General features: G+C 37.8%; 1 long non-coding RNA gene across 1 annotated transcript; it reads left to right on the top strand.

Annotated features, from left to right (window-relative positions):
- Nucleotides 1-12: 12 nt before the first annotated feature.
- LOC141548347 (uncharacterized) lies at nucleotides 13-11,129 on the top strand. The gene is made up of 3 exons (XR_012483907.1): nucleotides 13-118; nucleotides 3,013-3,127; nucleotides 10,051-11,129. It is a non-coding gene; the product is annotated as an uncharacterized LOC141548347 (long non-coding RNA).
- The last annotated feature ends 8,280 nt before the right edge of the window (nucleotides 11,130-19,409 follow it).

Raw genomic sequence — 19,409 nt, 5'->3', positions numbered from 1 at the left:
GCGGCGGCGCTTCTGTTCCCTTAACGGGACTTCTTTGAAAGCAAAGAAAAACCCCAGAAACTGACTGGGGTCAACCGAGGAGGAGGAGGAGAAGGAGGAAGAGGAAGAGGAGATGAAGGTAGAGATGGAGGTAGAAGAAGAGGAGAAAGAGGAGGAGGAGGAGGAGGAGGAGGAAGAGGAGGAGGAGGAGGAGAAGGAGAAGGAGGAGGAGAAGGAGGAGGAGATGGAAATGGAGGAGATGGAGGAGGAGGAGTAGAAGGAGGAGAAGGAGGAGGAGGAGGAGACGGAGGAAGTGAACGTGTCTTTGGGGGCCCTGCTCGCTCCCTCCTCCTCCCGCCCCCCCCCCCATCAGTCAAACAGTATGGTGCGTACCTACGGCCCTCGAGCCCTAGCGGCCCCAGGCCCCCCACGCCTATTTCTTAATGCACCATAGGGCCTTCGGTTAGTCCTTGGGTTGGGGTCGCATTCCTCCCCCAGCCCAGGGAGGATGCTGAGAGGGAAGGAGCAGCCTAGGCAGCGGCGGGCTCGCGCTCCCAGGGTGGAGGGGGTAGGCGGGGTGTGTCATAGGGGTGGGGGGCGAAGCCAGCTAGCTAGTTACCTTGTATGCGACAAGGCGTCATAACCCAGACTAACTGTGGAGCTCCCAAATCATGGCGCACCTTTCCATAAACGCCATCCTTAGGAGCAAAACGAGCTAGTGGCACAGCTCAGATCTAAACCAGCTGCACTCCTAATGGAGGCGGGCTGATGCGAAATCCCCCACACCTTTGCTAGTGTAAAGCTGCTTGGCCATTCTGAATTAAGGCTTCATCCTTTCAAATCTCGTTCCTTGTGTAATTTTCTCGTGGGAGGTGTTTTTTAAACGACATCTCTATATCTTGTTTGATCTACATCCCCATCTTCCATTTTATCTGTAGCTTTGTGGAAATAGAGACATAGTATAGAATGTCCAAAAATTTTTAGTGCCCTTATATTAGGACTTTAGGGAAACTCACTAAAGCTTAGCAGAGGAAGAAGATAAGAAAACAACTCAGGAAATATGACTTGTTTACTTAATCACATATGAGAGATGAAGGTAGATGGTTTAAAGTAATGTGATAGTGACAACATGAGCACACCTGATGGGTCTTTATACAAAGTGTCCCGAAAGTCTTTGTGCAGAACACCCCCCACAAAAAAAAAAAAAAAAAAAACTGAAAAAAATGCACCAAGCCGTTTGAGACACCCTATGTAAGTAAACTTGAAATCTTTCTTCGACTGTCCTACTCTTGCCAGTTGTAAGTCTATTTAAGGAAAGAGATCTCTTAGCAGATTTGTAGATAGTTGTCAGAATGGTTAGAAATCTGAGTTGCAGTCCACTATTACGTTATTAAATACATTCTATGTTAACAGGCATTAGAGTAAGCACTAGGGTTGCCATGAAAGGCAAAAATAATCCCTGCCTCCCAGGATTTCACATTTTAATGAGATAGAGGAAATAGAAATAATTAGATACATATGATATTTAGAGAGTAAGCGCTTTTCTACTACACCATCTCTCCTCTATCTTTGGCATTTGCCATTCCCTCCCATACTCCTAACACAGATGAGGCAATGTCCAATAGAGGGTGATGTCACAAAAGCTGGAGGGAACGGTTTTGTCTTCCTCTCTAGCCACATTTTCCTTGATTTTTCTCAACCTTCCATTTGCAGAAGCTGGTGACTGGTGAAAAATGGTAGGGATGATAGTTGAGTGCCAACAAGGAACACAAGAAAAATCATTTATTAAGCTTTGCTATGTGCCAAACACCTAAGAGTAGGAGATATAAAACCAGGGCAGTTCCCACCCTCCAGGTGTTTATATTCTAATTGGGGAAAATACCACACATGGGAAATCAGTGGTGCCAGGGAGAGGTTCTTCAGTGTGGAAGTTTATAGCAATGGTGAGTGGGGTCATAAGGGTGCAGACTGTTAGCTACCATCTGGGAATAATGGGAGAGTTGATTTAATCCTGGTTTCAGAAGTGGGAGCAGAGAGAAGAGGTACAGGGGGTGAAGCATGAAATAGTGTTCCAATAGAAGCAGTCTCTTGCTATACTATTTACCAGGGGACATAAATAATAATATGTCAACCTCCAACTTGCACTTACTTGTCTTAATTGCACCCTGACACCATTTCTCTGACTTAAAGCGTTGCTCAGTTTTGCACCAAAAGATTTCTCTTTTTTTATTTAAAGCTTTTTTATTTTGAAAACATATGTGTAGTTTTCAATATTCACCCTTATAAAACCTTATGTTTCAAATTTTTTTTCTCTCACTCCCTCCCCTAGACAGCACATAATTCAATATAGGTTTAACATGTGCGATTCTTCTATAGATATTTGCAACATTTATCATGCTGCACAAGAAAAATCAGATTAAAGAGGAGAAAAATGAGAAAGAAAACAAAATACTGCAAGATTTCTAAGGTGACCAAGCAGTTGGGGTAAGAGTGGTGGAAAAAAAAACAACAACCAACTATTGTGTTGGGAATGAGAGAGACCCTGGATTCAGATTTGCCATCTGATACTTATTAAGCTATGTGACTTCAGGGAATTTGGTTCTCTTCGGTGGGCCATACTTTCTTCTGTAAAATGAAGGTATTGGGCTTGATGGATTCTGATTTCTTAGCTCCGGATGTGTAATTCTAGAACTAAAATCCCTAAAGCTCGATCCCCTCTTTATCCTATGATTCATTTCAATTAAATATACTACTTAAGTACCTACAAACAGACTAGTACCAAATAACCTGTGATGCTGACTATGAGAACCTGGATAAATCATTTAGCCTTTTGCCTTGGGCAGCTCCCTAAAAGAAAAATGTACACCATTTGCTTTGGTAGACTTTTCCTCCCTTAGTGAAATTACAAGTTCAGATTCCCCAAAATGTGCTTGCTCATTTGCAACAAGTAGTTATAATGAAAAACTATGAATAACATTATTTATTTTTTTAAAAATCAACAAATAACAATCCTGTGTAACTTTTGTAATCCAGATGATCAAGTGGTACCACTGGAAGATCTTGCCACTCTCCAAAAAGGGAGAAGGAAGGAAGACAGAACCTGAGAGGGTGCTGTAGGACCCTCACTAATGAGTCAAACAGCAACTAGGTAAGTGTTTAAACATAATCCACAGTCTGAGACCATTTGCACTATGGTCAACTCATGTTGGCTACTTATTGCTACTTCTATATCTGACACATTGTAAAAAAAAAAAAAAATCAGTTGATTCTGAGCTGTTCTGGGAAGCTCAAGATACAATTGCCAGCCTATGAAACATCATACTTCATTTGAACTAGAGAAAACTGGGAATGCTGGAAGGTGACATATTAAAAGGAGATCAAAGCCCAACTGTGACTTATAACTAATTTACTTAGACTAGGAATTCAAGCCCTTACCCATTCTTGTGCCAAAAAGTTGTCAAAAGATTTATCTTGATTCAGCAATTAACTGATTGTCCATGCCCTTCTTTGGAGTCAGAGAAGTAATAGACTTTTTTTGGTGCCTTTTGGATTGATCACTGTATTGTAAAACAAAACAAAACAAAACAAACAAACAAACATTTTTCTGGAGTGGAAAATCTGCTAAATTTGAATTCAAATCCTGGTAAAGCTATTCACTAGATATATAGCCCACAAGTCATGTAGCCCCAATTCCCTCATATGGAATATGTGGATAACATTTGTACCATCTATGTCATAAGAGTTCGGATTTTTGTTTTTTAGTAAGGAAAAGTGCTTTATTTCCATTTGAGTGCTAGAGAATCACAAGTTATTATGATTATAGAAAGAATACTGTATTTGAAGCTGGAGGAATTAGAATTAGAATCCCAGATCTGCTTTGTACTCCCTAGTTTGCCTTGACACTGAAGCACTCTGGGCTTAGTTTTAGGGAATGGTTTTTGGCCTCATATTCCTGAGTTTACTATGTATCTTGGAAATTAAGCCTTTATCAGAGCTTCTTGATGTAAAGTTGCTGTTTTTTCCCCCTAATCTGCTAGTTTACACTCTTACACTAGTTTCTCAATTTCATTTCTATAAAATTCTTTTAAAATTTCATATCACCAACATTATTTGCTTTCTCTTTTGTCCCTGTCTCCATCCCTTGTTTGGCCAAGAATTCTCACTCCAGAATGGCTTATTTCAGTTGTAAGTAATGACAAAAAGACATAGATTCATGGAGTAGAGGTGTCTGAACTTAGGTGGAACCAAATGAACAGAGTTAGGAAGACAGTTTATATAGTAACAATATCATTATAAATTAAAAACAAACAAACAAACACATAACCTTTGAAAGACTTAATAAATCTGGTCAGTGCAGTGATTCACTAGAATTCCTTTGGGCCAGTGGTGAGGCATGTTGGGCTATTTCCTCTTCTACAAGTCATGGACTCATGGCATCGAATAACACCCAGAGTTTTGAATAACCCCAATGTGGGCCTTTGCTTTGCCTGATTGTGCTTACCTGGGTCTTGTTCTTGGTTGTTGTGTGCCTGTTTTTCCCATTGGAGAGAGGGATTTAGTGGGAGATGGTAGTGAATGTTAATGTTGCCAGGAAAAAAGAAAAGGAAAGAGATAAGAGGATATTGAAGCATTTTGGAAAATTGCACAGGAAAACAGAAGGAAGTTCAGGAGGTGACACAGACAAGCAGGACAGCTTGAAAGTTACATGTTGAATTTATTATATAGAAAGTTTCAGTTTATATATAATCCTTTTTTGCTATACTTTTTATATTCTGATTTTCAAAAATAAAAAAAAATTACAAAAAACCCCCAAGAATTCTCCTATTCCTAGCTGTGAAAGGTGCCTGATGCAGTATGGCCTTTCATATTCAGGTCATATATCCATTTGTAGTTTCTTGTGGCATATGGTATAAGTGGTTGGTCTCAAACAAATTTCATTTAAACTGCTTTAGTGTTCTTACCAGTTCTTGTTAAACAAGGGGTTCTTTCCCAAGTAATTTACATTTTGGAGTTGACTACTGAACTACTGAGATCATTTGTTTCTGATTATTCATTATCTGGCGATCTTTTCCACTAATCTGCTTTTCTCTCTCTCTCTCTCTCTCTCTCTCTCTCTCTCTCTCTCTCTCTCTCTCTCTCTCTCTCTCTCTCTCTCTCTCTTTTTTTTTTTTAAACCAGTGCCAAATAGTTTTTTCCAAAGAACATTCTGAACATCCTTATAAAAGTACAGACTGTTAATCATTAAAGAATACATTTTCCTTTTAAATTTGATTTTTTTAAAATTAGGAATTTAACAAACATGAACATTTCTATATAAAAGGAATAGGAAAACGAAAATAAGATTGAGCATGAAATTTGAATTTTGTGATAGATATTATTTTTAAAGTATGTTTTAAATTTAACACAGTATTACATATTGAGTTGATTAATTCTTTTTGTATTTTGTTAATGTACGATTGTAAAGCTAGGAGTCCCCCAATGAAGTGCTTTAGCTGCATGTCAGAAATTTTAATGTGCTGTTTCAACATTATCATTTTCTTTTACTTAGTTATTAATTGTTTCTGTGATTTGTTCTTTGACCTATTTATTGTTTATGATTTCACTAAATCTCAATTTGTGTTTGTATCTTTTGTTTGTGCTTCCTCAGCCAATTTCTATAATTCTGTGTATGTTACGGTTCATATTCTTGGTCTAAAATATTATCTCTTTCTGCCTTTTTACCTTTGCAATATCTTTATGCCCTGGTACATGTCAATTTTTCTAAAAGATCCATGTGGTACTAAGAAAAAAATATGTATGTATATATGAATTTTTTTGCTGTTCCACTTAGAAGATTTCATAAATCTTTTAAGTTTCTTCAGGATTTGTTCGGTTCCATATTTTCCCTTTTGTTTAACCTGTTAGGCTTTTTTTTTTTAATACAAAACCGACAGAGGGATATTGAAGTCTCTTGATACTCTTGTATTACTGTCTGTCTTCTTGAAGCTCAAATAATGTTTCTTTTGTGAAGTTGAATACTAAGGCATTTGGAGCATATAAGTTTAATACATATTGGTTTGCTGTCTATGGTTCCTTTCAGCATAATATAGTTTCCTTGTTTATCCCTTTTTATCTTTTGAATGTTTGTTTTTGCTTTGTCTGATAGTATGATGGCAACTCCTGCTTTTTTGGATTCACTTGATGCATAGTAAATTTGTTCCCACCCCTCAGTTTTATGTTATGTATTTCTTTGTTTTTAAAATGTGTTTCTTTCAAGCTAACAGATTGTGGGTTTTGTTTTCTTCTCCAATCTGTCACTCTTTTTTCATTTTATTGGATTGCTTAAGCCATTCAATTTAAAGTCATAAGAGTTAGGGTTATGTTTTTCGCCATCTGTTTCTAAATTTTTTCAACTTAAAATTTCCCCCCCTCCTTTTTCTGCTGTAAACACAGTGTTATTACTTTTCTTCAGTTACTTTACTTTAATCTTTTCATTTTAAGATGACCCTGTTCTTAGGCTCTCTTTCCTCCGTTCCTGTTACCCTTTCCTTATTTGGTACCCCCTTTCTTTAAGCTTTTGTTTATTAGTTTCTTTTTCTTTCCTACTTTATATCTGATTTTATAGTTCTTCCCTTGTTCCTCTCTAAGTTAAGTGGTTTTTCCTTCCTCTCCTTTCTTTCAATAGTCCTTATTCATTAGTTTTTAAGATGTCATTTTGTACCCCTTTTTAGAAATTGCTTTCACTCTCTTCACCATCTATTTTCTCTGTCTGCTCTAGACCCTTATTTCTGATTCATGACTCCTATTATCATCTGGTCTCTTTTTTCCTCTGTATTCCTCATGCAGTCAAAACTTACATGGTATCCATTCTAGGTTCTCTCTTCCATGAAATTCATACCTCTGCCTTTTCCATTATGCTTCACTCCCAGAATAGTGCAATTATTGCAGGTGTCAGAGAGGCCAGTGACCCGTGGGTAGGGCTGCTTCCCTCACCCCATCCTTGCAGATATGATACAATGTGGATCTATACCTTTCTCTGTTGACCCTTCCTCCCCCCCCCCCCATTCACCTGGAAATCTCATCTTTGTGGTTTTTGCTCTGTCACTCCTGGAGGATGCCAGTTGCCCCCAGAGGTTCTAACTCCTCTCATCTCACTTTAGGATAAGTAGACTTTTCAAGCTCCAAATCCCCTAGGCCTCATGCAGTATAAGGTCCTTATTTCCCTTCAGTGATTATCTCTACCCATAGATGAATTTATCAGTGTAATTTTCTCCCACTTCAAAGTAAGGTCTTCTTTCTTTCCCCTTCCTTTTCATTCCCCCCCCCCCTTCCTTAACCATTTCCCTCTAGACTCTTCTTTTTTTGAGACCACAGAGATCATCATCCCCTCATTGTTAGCCCTTGATTTGACTGGTGGATTACATATGCTTCTCTATCCTTCTGCTCCCTCCACTATTTTTCTGTACCCTTCCATGTTGTAACGGAAGAAGCATTGACTCGTTTGTAGGTAGGGTGTCACCAGGTCCTGTTCATGGTACTCCCATCTGCCTTTTCACTGTCATCTCCACCAGATTTCACCTTCACCTTTATCTTCTTGTATACTATTACAAAGAAGCCTCTATTGGTCTCTTTTGTTATTCTTTTACTCTTGCTGTCATAGTCTGTACAATTTATTCACTCCCCCCTCCATTTCTGTTTGGAATATTTCAGCAAATAATCTCTTCACTTGTGGTTTTCTTGCTAAAATTCTTCATTATTATTGAACATCTATCTTCCCCCCCACCGCCTTTATAGTTAAGCTCTGATTTGCATGATAGGTCACCCTGGGCTGCATCCTGTGCTCTGTTACTCTTCAGAACAAATTATTCAGTTCCTTTCTGCATTTTCTAATGGGTACAGAATGATCTTGTTCTTTTTTGAATGTCCTTTCATTTGTATTTGAAGGTCTTTCTCCTGATAACGTACAGAACTTGTTGTTTCTGAACTTAATTATTATTAAATTTAGTCATTATGTGCTTTGGAGTTTTCAACCTTGGAGGTTTTTTGTTTTGTTTTTGTTTTTTTTTCTGGAGGCAATTTGTGAATTCTTTAGAATTTCATTTTCTATGTTAAGAATTTCTGGGCAGTTTTCTTCATTATTTCCTATATTGAGGTATTAAGGTTTTTTGTCCCATGCTTTTGCAAGATCTGTGATTCTTAGGTTGTCTCTATGTATCCTATCTTCAGGATCAATATGTTTTTCTTGTATAGTAAGCATATTTTCTCTTAATGTTTTGCTTTACTTTTCTTCTAGATTGTTTTTTAGTTCTATGTTTTTGAATTCCCAATATTGAATTCTCTCTTTTGTTTCTTTAGTGAGACTGGCCATCTCAGGTTCCATTTTTCTATCCTACTCATTATTTTTACTGTATAAGAAATAAATTTTGATCTCATAATTTTCATTTATTTTTTAAACATTCAGGAACAGTGTGTTATGGTTACATGTTCTCCACAGGGTCCTAGGTCTTGTTAAGTGTCAGATCATTTTCCTTTGTTTTGCAGGATTTGTTCACAGATGCCTGAAATTGATTACTAGATCTGCAGGCTTTATTCTTCTGTTACTGCTTTTCTTCTTGATTTATCTGTTTATATGCAGGGTCTGTGAGTTTTTTCCTTCCTAAAATCTTTGGTAATTTCATTCTTTACTGCCTTATTTTCCCTTATTGCTTACTCTCTGACTCCCTCCCTTCTGATTGTGGTTTCCTTTGGGGCTAGATCTCAAGGTGCCTCAGCCTCTCTTCACACTGAGCAATTCATGGTTCATTGACCTAGATCTCTGCCCCATGTGCTCCCCAGCTAGATGCTGAAATCTTTCCTTCATGCTTTGTGAAGCCTTTGTCAAGGCAAAACGGAGGCCCCTGAAGAAATGCAGCAATAGGAGAAAGGTGCCAGGCTAGGGAGGCGTGTTCCAGAGTGAAAAGGCTGTCTATGTAGCTGGATATTTCAGGTACTGAGAGAAGAGCCAGGATGAGAGAGTAGCTGAGGCATGATTTTGAAGTCCAGGAACGTCAGAAGTAGAGCAAGGAGAAGAATGAACACAACACAAAACAGTCAAGTGAAAATAATAGCAAAAAAAGAAATAAGCATACTCAAACATGCAATTACGAGCATTACATGTAAACATGTAATTATATCCAAGGCACATTTCATATGGGCAATCTCTAGCCTTGTTACTTGTTCCTTCAGGTTCCCTGTGAAATCAGTCTAGTGACAAGTCTAAGGGATCTAGTATCTTTGTCCCTGACATATCTCTGTTCCTACATCTGAGCTAATAGTTGGCATGGGCTGCTGACCATATGGACCATTATAGACTTGTACATATATATGCTGACAGTAGAGGAAGACTGGCTGCCAGTATATTTCTGCCCCATGGATTGAATCCGTGCTGTGTGAGTCTCTGGGGCAGTTCTAGGTGAGAAAGGAGTTGCTGATGGGCTCCTGTCCTTTAATAGTACATGGTGTCATCTTCACTGGAAAATCACCATCAGTGCCTGTGTTTGGATCAGAAAGGTTTTGTGCCACTCATGGACAGTTTATTTTGGTTAGCATTCATTGATTTGAGGAGCCATCTTTCTTCCCACCTGCTCATTAGAAAGTACAGTGAATTCTACTACGAGTAACAAGTGGTTGCAGTGAATAATCTTAACAGGCCACTCTCCGTTCTCTGTAAATGGATGAGTATGGGTTAGTCCTTCTATTGTTCAGCTACTTTTGTGAGTCCCTCATGAGGTTTCTGTCTCCTTATCTAAGGTCTTGACAGCACACTTGAGTGTAATAATATGTTTTATTTCTGTCATAGTTCTTGTGATTTGAAGCTTTGGTTAATTAGCAGGCTTCTCTCTCAATTGATATACTGAGTGGGAGTAGTTAGCGTCATATCCTTCCCTGAGATACTAAAATACAAATATTATACAAAGTATCTCAAACATGAGCAAGTATGTTATAAAGACTATCATCATTCCTGATGGGATTGTATGCATGGACGAGACATGATATAGGTGGACATGACTGAGTTTTTTTTGTTGTTGTTGTTGTTTTTGTTTTATTTTTCAGATCTCAACATTCTCAATGTGTTCAGCTGTTTATGTTAAAACATTTAGCCTATGGATCTTCTTGTAGATGGTAAGTGTAGTTTGAAAAATTAAAAAACCTGCCAAGGCCAACATTTCTTGCGCAGTTTGCTCTCAAGGTCTTTACCTTGATCAGAGTAAATCCTGGCAGGAAATGTATATATAGAAAAATACTTTTCCCAAAATACTTGGCAACCATAGATATTTCTGGTTTTTGGTTGGGTATACTTATACATACCTGGTGAATTGGTCGGCCATCACTAAAATGTGACTTACAGTTTTGCTATCTCTTGCCAGAGAAAGACAGTGCAGTCAACTTCCAAAGAACTTGGCAGTACTTACATTCTGCAAATGTGTAGTATGAGTTGATGATGCTCTTTGTACACATCTGACAGAAATTTTATGTTTCTTGTTGACACTTGTAGTAATTTGGAACCAGTAAAAATCTAATTCTTACCAACTCTTGGGTCCTTTTTAAATCCATAGTCATGAGTTAAGGCATTTATGACTATTGGATAGTCTGCTTTGAATGGCACCCAGAGTCTTTCTGTTCAGTTTTGTGGACTTGGTCTCTGTCGGATCCAGTATTTCATCATCCAGTTTCAACTTTTCACTAGGGTCTTGGGACTAAGGTACCTTCTACTGTCTGGAACCCAAGATGCTTAAATTATTGTCTTGCTTTTTTGCTTTCATCACTTTTCTTAGTCTTTCATCAGTCATTTGTTTTTACTCTATAAGTTCTCTGCTGGTAAATGTAGCAATCTAGACAATGTATCTGCATGCACATCCACAGATTTTATCAGACCTGTAGGATATTCTCAATTCATAATTAATCAGTTCTACCATCCATCTCTGACAATCAGCATCTAACTTAATATTGGCCAAAATAGAAATAGAAATCAGTGAACTCCAGTAATTAACCCATACTTGGAGTTTTGCTTTTTCAAATTGTTTCTCTCTCTGTCCCTCCCTTCTGTTTCTTCCTCACTTCCTCTCCCTCCCTCCTTCCCCCCTTCTGCCTCCCTCCTCTCTCTCTGTGATTCTGTGTATCTCTCTGTGATTCCCTGGGTGTCTCTGTGAGTGTCTCTCTGTCTCTTATTTTGAAATTTCTCAGCAGTAGCTCACTTCAAAATCAAGAAACAAACTAGCAGAGTAATAAGATTCATTGTTTCTGGTGGCCATAATTCTTGTCACAGAATAGCTTCCAAATCTCCTAAACTGGCATTTGTGTGAAGGTCTATACAGGCTGATACTGACAAATGAGTCACATGGTTGATTATGTTCTTGAAGGTTTTGGCATATTTGTTTGTCCATTTGTCTCCAAAAGGCCTTGTAGATTTGAAGACCTAAGTTTTGCTTTTCTGGTTCTGGTCTCTTCTTATCATGAGTGAGGTCTTTCAGTGGTTTAGCTGTAGTAGCAAATGGGAAAATACCATCAAACCCAGGAAAGGTATCAAGTCCCTAAGATTTTATGGCCATAGCCATGTCAAAAGAGCTTCTACCTCCTTTGGGTCAGTGCTCCTTGTTGGACCAGGATGGGGCCCAAATGCTTGACAGAAGCTCTGCAGGGTTGGCATTTGTCAGTTGACAGCTACACACCAGCTTCCTCCTGCTGATCTAAAATTTTCATTCAATTCCTTGTCACATTTGTTCTACTACTGCCTTACTGAAGATCATATTTTCCTCTAGGTATCATAACACTTCCAGGTAGTTCATATCCCCAGCTACTTTCTCCGTGAGCTGTTGGATTATGGTACCTCTGAGATACCTTTGGGCATATGTGCTTCTCAGATGTAAGAATCTGGTAGTATCCACTATGCAATTCCAAGAATATTATCCAGTGAATCTGACATCTGTGGCATAGTGCCCTGGTCCACTTTCATTCTTTTGTTCATAGTCTGGTAACTTATATGTATCTGTGTCTTTCTATTTTTCTGAAGCACCGTCACTATGGGTGATGCATAAAGGCCGCTGGATTCTGTGATGATGCCATTGGCCAGTACTTCTTTAAGATGGCTTTTGATGTCTTCCAATATAGATAGAAGAATTTTCCAGTTTTTTTCTGAATGTCATAGGCTTTAAAGGTACTTTCCTTAAATGGCTGTCATAAGAATATTAGAGAATTATAGTGTTTTGACATATACTATTTAGTACAGCACTGCAGTACAACACAATTTTTTGAGGTAAAAACAAAAATTATTGCTTTTATTTTTTTCTTTTTTCCGTTCTGATCCATGTCTTTATTCATATCATATTCCTTGTCCAAAATGTCTTTCTTCTCTCTTCTACCCATTCCTGTTTTTTGCCTTTCTCATAGTCTTCTATTTTTCCAATTACATATAAAGACAATTTTTAACATTCATTTTTTTAAAATCAAATTTTGAATTCCAAATTATTTCCCTCTCTCCTTTCCCCCCAAGACAGTAATCAATTTGATATAGATCATATACAACATACTTAATTTTTAAAGTTTTTACTTCTTTAACAAAGACCTATGAATCCAGGTGGAACTGAGGAAGAGGGTGAATTTTTTCCTGAATGACCTCCTCCAACCATGATTTAGTTTGCTGAAACTGGAAAAGAAGGCATCATTTTTAAAATAATAGCCTTTTATTTTTCCAGATACATGCAAAGATAGTTTTTTGTTTGTTTTTTTTTTTTTTTTTTGCTAAGGCAAATGGGGTTAAGTGACTTGCCCAGGGTCACACAGCTAAGAAGTGTTAAGTGCCTGAGACCAAATTTGAACTCAAGTCCTCCTGACTTCAGGGCTGGTGCTCTATCCACTGTACCAACTAGCTGCCTCCAAAGATAGTTTTCCACATTCACCTTTGCAAAACCTTGTGTTCTGAATTTTTCTCCCTTCCTCCCCTCTTCCACCCTCCCCACCCCAGACAGCAAGCAACCCACTATAAGTTAAACATGTGCAATTCTCCTAAACATATTTCCATATTCGTCATGCTATCTAAGAAAAATCGGATCAAAAGGGGAAAAAATACAAGGAAAAAAATCCAAGCAAACAAATACTACCACCACCAAAAAAAAAAGTGAAAATACTGCTTTGATCCACAAAAAGTCTCCATACTTCTCTGGATATGTGGAAAGATGGCTCTTTCCAACACAAGTCTTATTGAAATTGAAAAGGCATAATTTTTAATATAAACAATTTGGCTTTTCTGTCACTACAATTAGTGTGTATTTCTCTCAAATCTACAATTATAACAGAACGAGCCTTTTACTCCATTGATTACCTGCTTTAGGTATTCTTGTGGCAAGCTTTCACGCCCTTCATTCCCCTTGTCCTCTACATCTCAGTGGAGAAAAGTTTTGCATATTTCTCCCACTTGATTGTCTCTGGGACATTGCCTGTAGCTCTGCACTTTCTCTTTGCTTTACCTTAGTGGCCAGCATTTGAGAAGATGATCCAGAGTCAGCCAAGACTGAGCCTGTCATAATAAATTAACCTAAGTTAAAGAGTACCTGTCATACTTTTTAGACATTGTTGGGAATGGTGCCTGTGGCTGCGTATCTGTGATGTGTAAGTCCAGGCTCAGCCACTGCAATCTAATTTTTCCTGCATTCCCAGGATGCACTGTGTCCATCAGCATCCATCTCTACAAGTGCTGCTGCATCCTGAAGAGGAGTTCAGCAAGCTTTTCTCCTTTGTACCGAACAGCATTTGAGACAACCTTAGCAGAGGCTTTTTCTGATTCACTCTTACAAACATCTCAGCTAAAGTTTTTTTTTTTTTTTTTAATATATTCACTCCAGGTAATACCAAGGTTATTCATTGCCACTGAGGCGGTCCCTCCCCAACTCTGTCAGTGCCATTATTTTGTCTGATTACAGACACGTTCCGCTGTCTCAGACCCACCAGTGTTGTTCTCATGGAAGACATGATTCATGCCTAGAGAAAATTTCAATTTTTGCTATAGTAGCACATACTTGTGATACTCATACTAGGAAGCCAAAGCCGATAGGGATTCCTTGAGTTCAGGGAGTTGTGAGCTGCGGAATAGGATTAGATATTCACACTAAGTCTGACATCAGGATGATGAGCTCTCAAGAGCACAGGGCCACTAGGCTGTCTAAGGAAGGATGAATTGGCTCAGGTTGCAGATGGAGCAATTGAAAGCTTCTAAGCTGATCAATAGTAAGATCAGGCCCATGAATGGCCACCATACTTTTAGGCTGAATGAAAACAAAAATAACTATTATAATTATAAAATTAATTATTGATAGCTTTTTTAAAACAGCACCAAAAATTCTCCCATATTCTTCCTCCTTCCCTCTGGAGAAACAGCCAATATAACAAATAATATTTTTTATTAAAGCTTTTTATTTTTAAAAATATATGCATGGATAATTCTTTGACATTTGTTAGGATTACTAGGTGAGAACTCAGGTTGTCTGGACAATTACAAGGTGAGAACTCAGGTTGACTTGACAGTGGCCTGATGTAATGCAGAGACTTCTCCTCTTCCTGGAGTGCTGTCCTCCAGCCCTTGTCCTTCCCCAGTCCAGACTGCTTTCCAAGCTCAATGTTGCCTCTTTTTATCCTCCCAGAGAATGGGCGTGGGATAATGCAAGGGCTTCTGGGAAGAAGTACTCCAACCAATGAACTTGCTCCTCTTAGAATTCTAAGGTGTAAACTCCCTTTACAGGTCTGAGCCAGAGAACTGTCAAGTCAACCTGAATTCTCACCTTGTCACTGTCCAGACAATCTGAGTTCTCACCTGGTAATCCTTTTTTTTTTTTTTTTTTTTTTTTTTTTTTAATATTTTATTTTTTTATTCATTTTTCCAAATTATCCCCTCCCTCCCTCCACTCCCTCCCCCCGATGGCAGGTAATCCCTTACATTTTACATGTGTTACAATATAACCTAGATACAATATATGTGTGTAAATACCATTTTCTTGTTGCACATTATTAGCTTCCGAAGGTATAAGTAACCTGGGTAGATAGACAGTAGTGCTAACAATTTACATTCGCTTCCCAGTGTTCCTTCTCTGGGTATAGTTATTTCTGTCCATCATTGATCAACTGGAACTCACCTGGTAATCCTAACAGACATGTATCCTTGCAAAGTCTTGTGGTTCTAATTTCCATCCCCTTTACCTCATCCCCTCCCCTAGATGGCAAGTAGTACTATATAACAAGTAATTTTTTTTAATGCAAAAAAAGAAAAAGAAGAGAAACAAAATCAGCAAAATTGATAAATATATTGAAAAGGTTTAAAAATGCATATAGTATACCATAATCACAGACTTCTTACTTCTGCAAGAATGGGATGGAGATGTATTCTCAAATCCCTTTTAGGTGTCATACTTGCTCTTTTTGTAATTTTGTAACATTTGCTTTGAATTGTTTTTTGCTTGCTTCCCCCCCTTTTCCCTCCCCCCACCATATCCATTGTTGTAGTTATCATGTATATCATTTTCTTGGTTCTTCACATTAGATCTTGATTCTACCTTCTTTTTTAAAAATTAACTTTATAATTATAAATTTTTTGACAGTATATATGCATGGGTCATTTTTTAGAACATTATCCCTTGCACTCCCTTCTGTTCCGTATTTTCCCCTCCTTCCCTCCACTCCCTCCCCTAGATGGCAGGCATCACCATATATGTTAAATGTGTTTTGTATATCCTAGATACAATATATGTGTGTAGAAGCACACAATTCTCTTGTTGCACAGGAAGAATTGGATTCAGAAGGTAAAGATAACCTGGGAAGAAAAACAAAAGTGCAAACAGTTTACACTCATTTCCCAGTGTTCCTTCTCTGGGTGTAGCTGATTCTGTCCATCATTGATCAATTGGAACTGAATTAGATCTTCTCTTTGTTGTAGATTTGATTCTACCTTCTACAAGAAGTATTTCCCAATTTCCCAGTCCCCCTTCATGCTGGTACTTTGATCTGTGAACTATCCCCAATTATCCTATTTATATTGTCTTTGTACTTAGTTATTTGCATGTTGTTTTTTCTATTAGACTGTGAGCTCCTTGAGATTAGGGGCTGTTTTTTGTCTTTCTTTGTATCCCCCATATTTAGCACAGTGCATGGCACTAGATGCATAAATACTTATTTGATTGACTTGTGTGCATTCATATTTGTCATTTCTTACAGCACAGTAATATTCTATTATGTTCATGTACCATAATTCGGTCATTTTGAAATCATTGGGCATTTTTGTTTCTAATTATTTGCTATCCCAAAAGTAGTGTGATACACACACACACACACACACACACACACACTCACACACAGATATAGGTATATATGGGGATTATCTTCTTATTAATGATCTTCACTTAGTAGTGCAGTAACTGGGTCAGAAGTTATAGATATTTTATCACTTTTTTGCATAATTCCAAACCTACATATAACTGTGAAAAGCAGATGATCTGTTTTTCTTCCAATTTTTAAATGAGATGAACTTTAATATTAAGTTACAAATCCATTAAAAATGTATTGTGGAATACAATATAAAGTCTAAGTCCAATGTTTGTCAGACTTCAAAAGAGGGAATTTTTTTCCTAACTTATATTTTTAAATTTGTTCTTTTCTTGTCTTTTTTTTTTAAACTAAATACAAAATAAGAAAAAAACCAAAATACAAAAAGAAAGACAGAAAAGGACACTATAAAAAACCAAACCAAACAAAACATTGTCATGTGCCAGGAGGAACATTAGGGAAGATTCAAAATAGGTAACAATTCCTTTTCATTTCAAGAAAGCACATATAACAGTAGAAGAGATTATATATTCGTGAGTGCCAATCTTTTTCTTTGCTTTCTTGTAGGTTATTCTTTTGTTCTCTGCCACACACTTTTTTACTTTATTCTTTTTTTTCCCTCTTTTCATCCTCCCCACATCCCCAAGCAAGCTAAAGTTAAGCATGGTTATATTTATATATACTAGACATAATATATTTCTATATATTTACACATACACACACATACACACATCTATATATTCATTCACACCTATACCCACCCTCCACACATACATCTGTATACATACACACATATTTACATATGCATTTACACATATATAGACATGTATCTAAAACAATGTTAATATAGCCATAAAGAGAGAATTTTTTTTTTCTGAAGTCATTTATTTGTTTTCTGGTTTATCAAACACTGAGTTACTTAGTTGTATTGTTTCTGTTTCTCCCTTTACTATTCTTCCATTTATCTACCTCTTTTCAACCAATATCAAATAGTTTTGATGACTGCTATTGATTTTATAATATGTTTCAAGGTCTCAAAGTACCATTTCCCTTAATTTCTACCTCAATCATTTCCCTTTATATTCTAGATCTTTTCCAATGCATTTTCATATTATTCAATTGGGTTCCATAAAGTATTCTTCATTTTTATAGCAGTAAAAGAGTAAATTACCTTTGTTTGCATTGGCATTTTTATTACAGTAGCATGGATCAGCTATGAGCATGGAATATTCTTCAAGCTATTTAAATAGTTATTTCATTAAGGAGCACTTGGTAATCAGAGCCATTCAGGTGAATAGTATTCTTTGGTAGATTGATCACTAAGTGTTTTCTGCATTTTTAGTTCTTTTTCAATGGGATTTACATTTCAAATATTGTCTCTTAAATTTTGTTATTATCATATAGAGATGCTGTGGATTTTTGTGAGTATATTTTGTTTCCTGCTACTTTACTGAAGCCATTAATTATTTCAGTTCTTTGTTTATTCTCTAGGATTTTCTAAGTAAGCCATTTTATGGTCAGCAAATAGATAATTTTATCTCTCCTTTGCCTTATTTCCATGTCTTTAATTTCTTTCCTTTGTCTTGCTATGAGTAGCATTTCTAGACCCATGTCAAACTATATCTAGAACTATATCTTGTATGTTTCTTTATTTTCTTCCTCTCCCATGAAGAACTGTATTTCAGAATAAGCTGACACAATGACTATATTTGTTAGTGTTTATGGTAATTGGCAACGATAGCCTTCCCCCTCCCTCTTTTATCTTCTAAGAGGAGGGAGATGTGTTTTATCTTGGATCATAGAATCAATGTTGATCATTATGTTTAATCTGAATTCAGTTGTCTTTAGTCATATTTTTGTACCTGAGCTTTGGTACTTGCCTAGGCCAGCTAAAATGGCATCATCCATGTGAGATGTTCTGGGGACCTGTTCCCGGGAGATAGGTTGACTCATCTCTGCTCCTGGCTCATGTTCCCACAGATTGTTCTTCCCTCACTCTTATTAGTCTAAGTGCCCTCGCTCCCTTTGAACAGCTTTTTTTTTTTTTTAAATAATTATACCATTTTTTGACAGTACATATGTATAGGTAATTTTTTACAACATTATCCCTTGCACTCCTTTCGGTTCCGAATTTTCCCCTCCTTCCCTCCACCCTTTCCCCTAGATGGTAGGCATTCCCATACATATTAAATATGTTATAGTATATTCTGGATACAATATATGTGTGCAGAACCGAATTTTGTTGTTGTTGTTGTTGCAAATGAAGAATTGCATTCGGAAGGTAAAAAATAACCTGGGGAGAAAAACAAAAAAAATGCTAATAGTTTACACTCATTTCCCGGTGTTCCTTCTCTGGGTGGAGCTGATTCTGTCCATCATTGATAAATTGGAATTGGATTAGCTCTTCTCTATGCCTTTGAAAAGCTTTTAAAAAGGAATATTTACTTTGTTCAAAGATATAACAGGAACTCATCCCCTAACACCTTGGAGGCATAGTTTCCCCCCTGTAGCACTTGTGGAGGGGCCAGGGATCACCATTCACAATTCACCATTGATTCAGTTCCTATAGCATCAGGCTCACCAAATCACATCAAATTCAAGTCCAGATTCTCCTCTGGCCTTACAGCCCCAGACCCTGGCTTCTCCCAGTTTCCCTGCAGGTCTATCTTATCAGAAGTCTCCTTATTGGTCTGGGCCCCCCTACACCTGAGGAATTTCCCTTAAGTGCACATGTGAGCAGGTGAGTCCCCTGTGTGATCAGCTTCCTCCCATGGCTTCCTGTTGCCTTGAAGATAAAACACACACTCCTCTGTTCAGCCCTTAAAGTTCTCCACAAGCGGCTCCAACCTTTCTTTCCCGTCTCATCACTGGCCCTCCTGGACCGTCTGATCCGGCCAACCCCGGGTTCTTCCCTGTGGCACGGGCCTTGGTGTGGGCTGCCCCTCTGCCCTCCCTCCTTACCTCTGGCTCCTACAGATGTGGCTCAGGTACCATGTTCTTCTTGGAGCCTTTCCCAACTCCCTCTCCCTGCCCTGTCTCCAGCTGCTAATGCCCCATCCCTCCCAGACCAGTTTCCCCTGAAGACCGTGGGGTAGAGGCTTGGTTTT

Source organism: Sminthopsis crassicaudata, chromosome X, assembly GCF_048593235.1.
Source record: "Sminthopsis crassicaudata isolate SCR6 chromosome X, ASM4859323v1, whole genome shotgun sequence".
Taxonomy (NCBI): Eukaryota; Metazoa; Chordata; class Mammalia; order Dasyuromorphia; family Dasyuridae; genus Sminthopsis; species Sminthopsis crassicaudata.
This window is presented reverse-complemented; position numbering and strand designations above follow the sequence as displayed.